Below are 9,171 nucleotides of genomic sequence, written 5' to 3' on the forward strand. Positions count from 1 at the left end.
CTTCCATCGCTTATCTCCCTTGGGTAAGATCTCAAACATGTCAGCTCCCAGTGATGGTTTGGCAGACAAATGTTTACAGTGAAGTTTGTGACTTTAATAATCTACGATGAGCATGTGGGCTATCCCAGCCTTATACATCTACATATTACAAACTATTTAAGATATCTGAATGCACTAAAGACCAAAATAGCATTTCCAAAAAAAATAATTACTGCCAAGAAATTTGACAATCATGACAATAATTTAGTGAATAAACATGATAAATATTGATTGGAAAAATAAGTCCATGAACAGCAAAAAGTGTTTTTAGATTTCAACGAGCAAAACAAAAGTATTCTAAATCATTCTTCGTAAAAAAAAAAGTGAACGAGTGGAACCTGTCTGTGACCTTGCTCGCACCAGAATTGAGATTGAGAGTGTCAAAACTGCTCTGGCGCACCATCAATAAATCAACGACACTCTCTCTACCGTGGTTTTGAAACCAGCATTGGTAACTAAACATATTCATACAGATACAGACTACCATTCATCTACATTTAGGAAGTCTGAATAATACTGAAAACTATGGTGTAGAATTTCCAACAGGACTCCTTATTTTATATAAGACAAGGAGTGGTTTATTTTCCCATGGTTGTTACATCATTTTGTCTTTGAATATGCTCGAAGTACAGGGACTTTTATGGAATTCATTGACATGATAGTCAAGCAAGATGTCAACATCTCGTCCAAACCTCTTCCAGCAAAGCCAAAGCTGACCAAGGATCTTCACCCTTTCAAAACAGGCTGTATACAGGACGAGTTATTCCGGTAGGAACAGGTACAAATCTTACAATCAATTTTCATTTGTTCCATATAGTCAATCTGAAATTAGGGGACCAACAATTGATACATTAGCTAGATTAAAAAAAGGAGGGGGGGGGGGGGGGGGGGGGGGGGGGGGGGGGTGTTGAAGGGGCATGTGAATATTCTTTTACACCTGACCTGTTTCTAAGACATCTTATTTATTTCCTATGGCAAAGTGCAAGCAAATAATATATATCTGTATATACATTGTTCTGTCTTGGGACCATTTGATTAAAAGAGCAAGGGGGAGGGTTAGAATGGTCAAAATATTTAAGTCCTTGTCAGCTTAGGACAGAATTTTAATTTTCAAGCTATTAACCAGGGTACAATATATATTTATTTTCTGCTTAAAAAATCAATTTATATACCAGAATCATGATAATAATCAAAATCTATTTCAACATATTCAACGTTTAGCAGGTCAGGTTTTTATTCTCTTCCCCTAAGTTATATTTTCAGTTCTTACTGGAAGTTGTTCAGCTCTTTGTCTACTAAAAAAACTTTTATCTCGTGGAAAAGCCTCCTACAAATACATGTTTTACATACAACATACTGTACATGTAACACTAGACAACTTTATCCAGAGAATAATATTTTTTTAATGAACTAATAGGCCATGGAGACTAAAAAAATCAAAAGCATTGCAAACTTTTGTAAAGTTCAATTTTAGGACCCTACATGTACATGTATGTAGATTACTTATAGAGCCCTTTTTAAAAGAAAAAACATACATTTAAACTACATGCACAGTGATGCTACACTACCCTACATTTCCTGTCTGATATATTTTATTTCATGTAAAACAAAATTGAAGAATTATTTTATAGTTTAACACTTTTTATTTGTAGGGCTATATATATGCAAGCAATGCTCAATTAAGATGAATTTTTGTAAAAGTGACAATAGCCAGGTCAAACTAAATACATGTATAGAAGAAGATATTGGTAAGTTACTATTAACTTATATATTAATTTAACTGTTTGTATAACATGGTAATCATACAAAGTATATGTAATCACTTATATAATAACATAATTATACAATTACATGTTATACATTTGTACATCAGTTTAATTAAACAGGTCTTTGTTAACTTGGTTTTCCCATTGAAAAATCACTTTGCTAATTTTAATTTGTAGTACTATATTGGGCGGCTCCTATAGTTTCCATTCAATAACTAACAATGACTAATGAACTGTTCATACATTCCATTTCAATTATTTTATTTATTAATACGTATTACTTTTACTGTTAAGTCTGTTTTTTGTGATATCCATTTTACGTGACTCTGTATTTATGTATCCTGTCATACTTTGAACGACAAAATTATTTTATGTCTACCTGTGCGAATTTCAAACGCGCGGTTTTACGCCAGTACTTAAAACCTTCCATCCTTTATGGGTGGATTTTACATAGATATATAAAATCGTATAATATAAGCAAAATGAGGATGTTAAATTTGATTTATGCCTTTTTGTGCTTCTTCGTTACATTTGTTTGTTTTTATAGTGATTAAGATGATAACACAATGTTGACTGCTGTACCCCTATTTTTGACAATTTTACCTATTGTGTCTGTTTGTTTTGTTCACGCATCGTTGTCAATATAATGGAATTTGATGCAACTGTCATACAAGTGAGAGGTTTATTATCTAGCTATAAAACCAGGTTCAATCCACCATTTTCTACATAAGAAAATGCCTGTACCAAGTCAGGAATATGACAGTTGTTATCCATTCGTTTGATGTGTTTGAACTTTTGATTTTGCCATTTGATTGGGGACTTTCCTTTTTGAATTTTCCTTGGAGTTCAGTATTTTTGTGATTTTACTTTTTCAAATATAAAAGGGGGAGATTTTTATTGGTACTTTTGAAGATATTTCACCTGTTCGATTAATTGATTGGTTGTTGGTAATGCTAATGTCCAGTGGCAAATAGTTCATGCATGTTTAGGACAAGAACAAATTAAAATAAATACATTATTTGGGTTCTTAATATGCTAAATCTTACAATGTATTTAAATAATTTAAGATGTTGCAATTGGGCCCCATTTTAAATTGGTTCACATTGATTTCAAAATGGTCCAAAATTTTTTTTCTATTTCTACACAACTTGAATTCTTGAGGTTCTTTTGATATACAAAATGTTTTATATTTAGATTTTTAATTTTGGTCCGGTTTTCAAATTTGTCCACATTTTAAAGTCCAAAGGGTCCAAATTTTAACTTAGTTTAATTTTAACAAAACTTGAACTCTAATTACAATGAATTAGGGTTCTTTGAATGATAAATAGAAATAATCAAATATCCTGAATATAAATATGTACTTAGATTTATGATTTTGGTCCCAGTTTTCAAGTTGGTTCAAATGGGTCCATAATTTAACTGTGTTTGATTTCAACAATAATTTTAAAGATGCTGATTCAGCCTGAATCTAACCTGTATTTAGTTTTTGGGCCCTATTATGAAATTGGGTTACATTGAGGTCCAAAGGGTCCAAAATTAAACTAAATTTTAAATCTTAATTTGATCTTGGGGTTCTCTGATATGCTGAATCTATTAAACTTTATCTTTATACCATATTTATTCTGTGTTAGAAACTTATTCTTTGTCAAATATTTAATCCCATTACAAATTTAGAGCTGTTATTGCTTGAATGTTCTGTCCAAACTTGCATTTTTTCTTCATCTTCCACAAAATTTGTCCTTTTCTGAGATAACTGGTGTTATCTTTTTAAATTAAACTTTAGTGAAAAGAAAAGCACAATATGTGGATGATTATCTGATGTCAAACATTTTCAAGATGGCCACCAAGGATGGCACAAATTTCAACACTGGTTAATTTAATGAAAATTGTTAATTAGGGATAGTCGTGGTAGTTTGACTTGCTAAACAAATTAAGGTTGTTTTTTCTTCCAAAATGGCAAACATTTTCAAGATGGCCTTATATGAAAATTGACATTAAGGAATTATAGCACTTTTGACATGCCAACAAAACAATGAAATTTTTTTTTAAAGATGGACACAGCAAATAAAGGGTAAAATTTTCAATTTTGTTGAGTTTGATTTTAAAGAATATTGATATTTAGCTGTACTTTGACACAGAGAACAGATATAAAGATGGCCACCATTTCAAAGATTGTCACTAAAAGCGGTCAAATTATCACCATTGTCTGTTTTCAATGTAAAATTATATTGAGAGGTAATTTGACATGCCAAACCAAATGGAGGCAATTTTTATTGTTGTAAAGATGTTAAGGGCTATTTGGACATGCTTAAAAGGAGTGGATATTAACTATTCTGCAAAAATGATTTGGCTTTAGTTGGGAGAATTTTGTAACTACATCCACTTACAGTAAAAGTTGTCAATTTTATTTCCTGTCAGTGGTATATATGAAATTAAAAAAAAATGTGGTATGATTGCCAATGAGAACAAATGACATAGAAGTAAAGCTATAGGTCTTCATATGCCATATGGCCTTCAACAATGAGCAAGACCTATACTGCATATATATTCAGCCATAAAAGGCCCCAAAATAAGAAAATGAAAAAATATGAAAACTAACGGCCTGATTTATGTATGTATGTTTTGTGGTTTTCAGATCTAGACTCGCAGCTAACCTTTCTGTCAGTGTCAACAACAACTGAACTTTCACAGCAGTCAACATCAGATTGGGAGACTGATAATGCTTCTAACAGAAACAATTTCAACCAACCAAACAAGCAACAGAAACTTTCTAACTTTAAAACATCAGTTAAATCTTCCATGGGATTATGTCTCAAAAAATAACAGTTCATCATTTATGGAGATTTTAATGTTGTGGTTTTTCTTTTACAAGAAAGTTAATGTACACTTATTTTATAGTAAAACCTATAGCCGTTCAAGTATAAAAAAACACATTCAACTTTATTGAAATTTGAAGATTCATATGACTTATTTTAATTCTGTTATCTCCGAGGATGCGATGTAGAGCATTATAGGTACAGTAATCTTAACAGCTATCCAATTTCATTCAAAATTCTTTATAAATTTTGCACTGGTATATATAGACTAAGTAATTTGTTTTTCGTCTAGTTGTGGGATTTTTTTTTAGAAGCATTTATGATTTTCATGTTTGTATTGACCACATTGCAGCAACATAGATATAGGTACCTGGCAAATCTTGCCTTGTTAGCATACTAGTCTCAAAGGGTCATAAAAAAATTTCCATCACTAAGTGTCTGTTAAAATCATCTGTTTACAGTTTTCACTTTTAAACCATCATCTTAATAACTTTAGAAGAAGTGTCATACATATATATATGTATACAAAATTTAAAAACTTTTCAATATATATATATTGATAAAAACTATCAACATGACAAGATCTAAATACCCAAAATTTTTCTGAAAAATTGGACATAACATCTATGAGCTATTGTCCCTGAAATGTGTAAATTTACAAATTTTCACAGTTTTCTGCTACTATCCGACAACTATATCAATATATTATAAGAATAAATTGCAAAAGTGGTCAGTAGAAACTTTTTTTTTACAGTCTGAACTTATTCTGAATTGTTTAACTTCTAATTTAAATTGATTGCGTTTGAAATATGTGTTTTTTATTGTTTTAGGTGCACAATTTGTCAATATGATCTATTTTGGCTCCTGGGAGCCTCTAGATTTATAATGAATAATTTGTATTTATGTATGATTATTTTCTTAATGTATTAAATGAAACATTAATTATTCTTTTCCATTTGTTGTTATACTTATTTATAAGTCCAGATCTTATCATATGTCAGTAGTTACAAATTAGACGGCAAAATTGAGAAAATTTGAATATGCAGGTTACCCCATTTTGTTGTGGCATATACCAGACACCAACATTATTTGCCGAGCTTGATATTTTTTTTGATTGGGTATATATAGTTATACTTTGCAAGTAGATATGTTGTTTTACAATAATAAACGGGTCTTGGAGTATTTTGGCTCTGAAAGATGACCAAAATCAGCCATTTTGGACATGTAGCTAAATAAGACATATTGAAACAGTTAAGATTATACATACACTTAATAGACAGCATTGTTAATTCTATGCATTCTTACACTTAAAGTGATGTATTACTAGGAACAACTATCAAAAAATTATAAATGTTCCCATATTTTTTTATTTAAACCAGCGAAATATGCCAAAAAAGGCTTATTTTTGCTGTTTTCGAGCAATTTCATCTGTTAAAACATGGCGCTCAAAAAATATCCAGATCGGTTCAATATTGTCCCAAAAAAATTTGTGTGGTTATTTACATTACTAAGGTGCACCAATATGCCAAATATGAACTCATTTGGAAAAAGTGACATTCGGACGGTTTTGCATGGTTTTCTGGCAGATTGGCTCTTAAAGACAAAAATCGTAATTAACTTTGTTTTCTCATCGACAATCACTTCATAGTATTATAGCTGCTTGCTTGTATGTAGTTCTAGTCTTTAAGTGACTAATTGTAGAAAAAAAAAACTTTAGAATAGCTGAATTCAGGCAAGTTATGGCAAAATCTAATGAAGAAAGTGAACCCAAAATGGCGTCCTATGCAGAAAAAATTAAAACAGACCCTAAAACAATTGAACCCTCAGACATGGTTAGTGTTAAACCTGTATTTACATTGGAATCAGATGTCTTTGGATCAATATCTGAAGGAGAGACTCTGAAAAAATTATACCTGACACACACTGAAATGTACAAAGCTGTCAGCGAAGTTGTACCCGATAGAACAATTATTGGCCTTTAAAGAATCCGAGGCTTATGGAGAATTTACCTTGATGACGAATCTGAAAGAGATATCCTTATATCCAAATGCATCACAGTTCGTGGTAAATCAGTCTGGACTTACTCAAGAAATCCACGTGTGACTGCACATGAAAACATCAACAATGTACGAATAAGAGTAAAAGACGTACCTCTTTCAGCAGACGACGGACAAATTATTAGGGAGTTGGAAAAATATGGTTGCTCAATTTTGAGCAACTTTAGAGAACGATTACGATATAACTACAAACTGACCAACTGCCTAACCGGAGACAGGATCATCATTTGTGATGGACCGCTAACAGAGCACATCCCAAGATCCATTCTCATTGGCAAATATAGAGCCACCATCCTCTATCGTGATCAGCCTAAATACAACTTTCAAAATAAAAAATGTTCGAAATGTCTGAAAGAAGGTCATCAAACAAAAGATTGTACCAATGATTGGGTATGCAGATCATTTGGACAAGAAGGACACAAACAAAATGCCTGTACCAAAGATACTTTCTCAGACGTCCCCGAACAATCAGATAAAGAAAACAATGAAACAAGTGATGCGGATGATGAAACTTCTGAATCTGAAACTGGCACTGATGCAACACAAATATCCGTCCAAACCAACAATGATGTAACATGTGAAAGTGCATCAGCTACCGGAGTGAGCGGTCATGAAGGCGCATCATCTACTGAACGTGAAGGTGCATCAACTACTGGATGTGAAGATGACAATGGACAGTCGCAATCTATTATCAATCCTGTAGCTGATCCACAAAAACGAAAGAAAATAAAAAAAAAAAAGAACAGTAATAAAAAGGGTGATCCCAGTCAAGCTCAAATTACCTCATTCATGTCCGGTAATCAGAGCACACAAGAATCAACCAAAAAAACTCAAAATCCATCAAAACAACCTGTTAGTATTACATTTCAGAAGTCCCCAGTAACACCAACTGAGAAGCTTCACGACAAAGAGAGTGATTCTACTGCCAAGAGGTCCAAAACAACTGATACCTAATTATATACATACATGTAGTTAATTTACCTGTGTTTGTATAAGAATCAAAAACACAACAATATGAATATAATGATGTATTAAATTAATATTTTATTATCATTACAGGTATCATTTAACCACAATTCAAAAATTAATAGACCATAAAACTATAAGTCATCATTTAATTCTATATCACTCAATTATCAGTCTATATAATCACAACTAAATATCTCCTCTCTTATTAGTAATTTACAATCCTTTTGTAACTATGTACAATTTCTCACATCCAGTGGTAAGCAGCGTGTGCACAATCTCAACATCTTTAGATCTTTTCTTTATTATTAAAATTCTTTGTGTCTTTTTTTATCACTTATTGCAAAGCTGCATATGTACATTCACTTCACATATATGTTTTCAAAAAGCTTGTCGGAAACTAACTCTTTCCTATATAATTGTAATAAATCCTTCAATAGTTTTGGTTAAAGCGGATATGGGATTATCATCTGTGAATCCATACACCAAACCTCAAAAGGATAAAGTACACCTACAAAAATCAAAACATAGATCGATTATTATAATTGACACTAAAACATTCATAAGTCATACAATACAAATATTGATCATAAACATACTAGTATTTCACTTACTTATCAAGTAGCCAACAATACTATGCAACATTGGCTCTGTAAATACCATGTAAATAATAGTCCAGTATGTATTTTTATAGTACATGTAAAAACATTTAACAATTTTGTTTATATAGTGTTTAGTTTAAAGTCATGTTTTTTTCTATTAATCATCTTTGTATATATTTTTCTATTGATTGTATTTGCATGTATGTATACAAATTTAATGAGTCCAAAATATTTTTTTTTGGACACAAAGGGGTCTGTATTTCAAGTCACATTGTTGACCCAATTCACGACCTATATATTGAGGTCAGTAACTGATATGTTGTGTAATGTTTGCACATTAATAATCATGATAATTATGGTTGTATATAGATGTACATATATAAAGAATTTAATACTGATAAAAATGTCATACAAAAAAAACCAACAAAGCAAGGATAAAGATAAAATCTTAAATTCAAATTCATGTGGATTTACAGGTTCAACTTACTTTCAAACTGAACAGAACTCCTTAATTATACTAGCTCACCTTCTTAATAATAATACAATATGATACATAAAAACTGTATCCATGTCTGCACCGTAAATACCAACGGTTTACAAAAATCTGAAAAAAGAAACAGAATTATTGAATGGGCTAATCAACAAAAATGTAATATAGTATTCCTACAAGAAACTCATTTTACTTACACCTTAGAATCAAAGTTAAAACAAGAATTCAAAGGTGAATTAATTTTAAATAATGGGTTAAGTAATGCAAGAGGGGTGGCTATATGGATAAAAAGCAGATTAAACTACAAGCTTATTGACCAATATAAAGACTCAGAAGGTAGATTCATACTAGTTATTAAATATAGAAATAGATGACAATATATACACCTTAGTGAACCTATATGCACCTAATAATTGTAAAACAAGAAATACTTCT

General features: G+C 31.2%; 2 long non-coding RNA genes across 2 annotated transcripts; one reads left to right on the forward strand and one right to left on the reverse strand.

Annotated features, from left to right (window-relative positions):
- Positions 1–907: 907 nt before the first annotated feature.
- Positions 908–5,571, forward strand: LOC127708179 (uncharacterized). Its single transcript, XR_007985178.1, has 2 exons — positions 908–1,787; positions 4,441–5,571. It is a non-coding gene; the product is annotated as an uncharacterized LOC127708179 (long non-coding RNA).
- Positions 5,572–7,691: 2,120 nt separating this feature from the next.
- LOC127708181 (uncharacterized) lies at positions 7,692–8,846 on the reverse strand. Its single transcript, XR_007985180.1, has 2 exons — positions 8,773–8,846; positions 7,692–8,155 (listed from the first exon to the last, which is right to left on the reverse strand). It is a non-coding gene; the product is annotated as an uncharacterized LOC127708181 (long non-coding RNA).
- Between the last annotated feature and the right edge of the window lie 325 nt (positions 8,847–9,171).

The sequence above is a fragment of the Mytilus californianus genome, unplaced genomic scaffold (genome assembly GCF_021869535.1).
Source record: "Mytilus californianus isolate M0D057914Y unplaced genomic scaffold, xbMytCali1.0.p SCAF_7, whole genome shotgun sequence".
NCBI lineage: Eukaryota > Metazoa > Mollusca > Bivalvia > Mytilida > Mytilidae > Mytilus > Mytilus californianus.